A 4,350-nucleotide genomic window follows, 5' to 3' on the forward strand; every position below is an offset into this window, starting at 1 on the left:
GTCTTAACAAAGTTTTAAATAGGAGGGGGGTGTCTTAAAATGGAGGTAAATGAACAGAGGTTATGAACATAAAATCTGAACTATTCAAGGTCTTAACAAAGTTTTAAATAGGGGGGGGTGTGTCTTAAAATGGAGGTAAATTAACAGAGGTTATGAACATAAAATCTGAACTATTCAAGGTCTTAACAAAGTGTGAAATAGGGGGGGGGGGGGGTCTTAAAATGGAGGTAAATGAACAGAGGTTATGAACATAAAATCTGAACTATTCAAGGACTTAACAAAGTTTTAAATGGGGGGGTGGTCTTAACACTTTCGTGACGGGAGGTGACTATATTAGTAATAGCGCTGCAACGCCCACGGACGGGAAGTGACTATTTTAGTATTAGACATACAAGGTACACGACTCGTGATTGCTTCCCGGTTTTTGAAGCTTGCAGTAAATTGAGTTGTTTCCCTTGACACACTTGGTGTGCCCTTCCGCCATATGTAAAATTAGCCTGGTTTGAGCGGTTTTTTCGAGAAAAAAAATGAATCGAAGGCGAGCCTTGTCACGGGAGGAGATTCTCCGGATGTTGGATCTTGAGGACCCTGTAGATCATGATTCCGACGTGTTGTTTTCGCCTCAAGAAAGCGATAATAGCAGTGATATTGAGGAAGAAACAGTCCCGTTGTTGCTGCTAGTATGAGTCGGCAAACTACTAACATGGTACTGCATGAATCTTCGAATGTGTAGTTGCAAGGGGGGCGTGGCAGCACTGATAACAATGGATGGCTGGAGCCTAATCCTTTTGGAAATGTTCATAGGTGTACAGTTGCAGGGGACTTTGTTGTGAAAATGTGACTTATATTCAAATATGGATTACCTAGACATCATTTGGTGAGTGTCACAGTTTTGTTTCATTTGAGTCAGGATGCTGTGAGTGAATGCGGGATTTGCTTGTTTTTTTCTTTGTACTGTCTCCTTATTTCTGTGTAGAATTTTAACAATATTTCAGCTAATTCATAGGTTTTACACCTTGTTTGGTTATACAATTATTTATAATACTTTCTGTTAAAAAATAACTTTTAAAAAAGCAGTGGAAAAGAAAACGCACACAAAAAAACACAAATTATCCCCCTTTCCCCCCCCCCTCTTTGCTAAAGCAAATCGCGTGACAAACTTATAAATAGCACGACTGAACTGGGCATCCATTTTTTAATTAGTACACAAAATTTGGTGGTGATTGGACTTAATTCAAGCTTGCTAGACAGATTTCTTTACAGTTACTGTTTTTTGGGAAGTTTCTTGGTGGCAAGCTTGGGCAGGCAGGACGTTAACGCTGTGGCAATGCTAGTCACAATAGTGTTAAAAGGAAGTTTTCACTGTAGAAATGTTGGTCAACATTCTCGGACCCCATCAGGACTATGGTATTGCACATGATATCCCAAGACAAATGTTTCATATTATCCATAATTATAGCATACTATTGATATCCGGTCATTGAAAAAAAAGGAGGCGGCACTGTGATGGCAGCATTTTTTTCATCATAAATTTTATTGACATTTTTTCCAACACTCTTTCAACCCGTCAAAGCTAAAAGATTGTTCAATTAAATATTAATCAAAATATCCAATAAAAGTGAAACTGCAATAACAGACACAAATAAGGTTCCAATGCATACTTCGGTGTTTATTTTCTGAATCCAAAAATAATCATATAGATATGTTATATATGTGAATTGATGTTGTGCTAAAAAACAACGAACATCCATGTCATACGAATTTCTTTCTGTGTTTACTTGATACAGCGGTGTCAGTCGACAGGTTTCAGTCAGTCAAAACTCAGTCTCGATTAAGACTTTTTAGTTCAGAGGAGAACAGAGGGGTTTGCACTACAAGTTCAAAGAACGAACATTCACAAGTTTGTGTAGGAAAGGGTAAAATTGGGATCGCATGAAACTGTGTGCTCGTACAACTACATACGCATATAACTATATGCATGTACAGTTTCGAGAACGAGTCAGTTTCTGCTCTGACATAATGTAAGACAGTTTGCTGAAGTAAAAACAAAGCTACCAATAAACAGTCCTTTGCTAAACATATTGTTATAGCTTTACCAATAGATAGAAAGTAAGAAACCAAACGCCACTGTTCAACAACAACAACAACAACAACAACAACACACAGTGACACACTCGCATACACACTGTAACACACACACACACACACACACACACACACACACACACACACACACACACACACACACACACACACACACATGCAAAGAAAAATCAAAATTTAACTCAGCAGTCCCTTTTAATACTAAAAACATTAATGGCGATATATCCTTTTATGATTTTATCATCAATTAATTTATATTCTAAATATTTTTTGGAGAAAGACCAGAGCAACATACTCCCAAGCCACTCGCATTACACAATTTAAACGCACAACTTACACGCATCTTGCACACCCTTTGTTCTCATCACTTGTTCAAAACACATTCATAACACCTAAACATTGATGTTTCTGTCGCTGAAGTTTATTTTCAGCGACTACTGTTTTTGTCAGAGCAAAAGCTCAACAACAGTAAAATCATAACCAAAGAACATATATATAGCAAGGTGTAAGTTTTAGTGTACGGGTTGACTCGATTTCAAAATGGAAATATCAGGCCCTAATTTATCATTCCCGTCACTAAAACACCAAAATACAAAACTACCTGTACATTGAGACCACGACATTGGCAGCCGTGGATGTTATCCATACATTTGTCAAGAGACAATATTCCAGTACACAAAAAAAAGCATAAAAATGGTTCCAATGCGGTGGTAAAACGCCACAAACCAGCTGACAATACAATTGTTGGCTGGTACCGCCGCACACCCAGGGAAAAGAGGTGCAAAAACCCTGCAAGTCACCCAATGTACCCTTGAGGGCTCTTGCCTCCCTCCTCCCTACCAGCCAGAAGTAAGAGACACAAGTGCCTCGCAAGTCACCCAATGTACCCTTGCCGGCTACCTGCCTCGTTCCTCCTAACTGATTTGATGTAACGGCCTGTCCAGGTTAAAAGATGCAAGCGTCCTGCAAGTCACCCAATGTACCCTTGCCGGCTACCTGCCTCGTTCCTCCTAACTGATTTGATGTAACGGCCTGTCCAGGTTAAAAGATGCAAGCGTCCTGCAAGTCACCCAATGTACCCTTGCCGGCTACCTGCCTCGTTCCTCCTAACTGATTTGATGTAACGGCCTGTCCAGGTTAAAAGATGCAAGCGTCCTGCAAGTCACCCAATGTACCCTTGCCAACCACTTTCATCCTTCAGCCCAACAAATTACTCTCAGACATCCAGAATTCCTGTCTCAACTCTTTGAGATCCTTAATATGCAGCTAGATCATACAACTCGTAGACCCGATTTGTGTATTTGCTCTGAGCTTGACAACGTTGTTATGTTTAGATGCTCTGTGAGCGTACATAAGACGTGAAAGCATTTGACGCCCATCTACTTGCATGGCGTATTTGAGCCTCTGATGCCCCTTGTGATGCTAGATGCGTTGCTCCTCCTATCCCTGAAACTGTGTGTGTTGTAGCGGGCTTGTGGATAGCCACAAAATTGCAAAGCACATTTTAATTCTGCACAACATTGAGAGCAAAGTACCAGAGGCGTCTGTGTACAATTTAATGTCTGGGAAATGGACTGGTTGCTGGTCCAGAAACATACATCTGCCGTTATGTTTAAGTAAGAAATGTAGCCACAATTTCAAATCTTCTTTTACCCCTCTGTTTAACCGGATCCTGAAATGAAGCGCTGCCACCCCAATTGTCAGATCAATGAGTCTTCTCAAAAATGGTCTGCCTGGCAATACAACTGCGCAGATAAAGCTAAGGAGGCCGATGATTGACTGAAGCTCTCTTAGGGTGGCTTCGGTTTTCTGTAACAAGTTCTGTATCTCTTGAGCGCACTTCTGCAGTTTATCCAGAGGTAGTCTTACTTCATTTCACAAATCGTCGTCAAGGTCAACACTTTAATATTCTTTTTTCTTTCTATATGTTTCTTTCTACTTTCGAAAAAACACATGTACAATCTGATTTTGATTTACTTGTTCCATCCGAAGACTCATGCATAATGCACTCTGAATTATATTATATATGAGCAACGTCTGGAACTGTTGTTGGATGCTTGTATGCTGTATATGTTACAGTAAATTCTCGAAACTAGGACATTTGCGAAATCCCTGAACATTTGCGAATTTCCTGAAATGAGCATGCCATTTTTTCACAAATTTACTGAACAGTGAAAAACGTTTCAGTAAATGTGTAAAATTCTTTTAAAAAAATTTAAAGTGAAAATTTGTAAAATTGCAGTTTAG

Source organism: Littorina saxatilis, linkage group LG3 (assembly GCF_037325665.1).
Source record: "Littorina saxatilis isolate snail1 linkage group LG3, US_GU_Lsax_2.0, whole genome shotgun sequence".
Lineage (NCBI taxonomy): Eukaryota > Metazoa > Mollusca > Gastropoda > Littorinimorpha > Littorinidae > Littorina > Littorina saxatilis.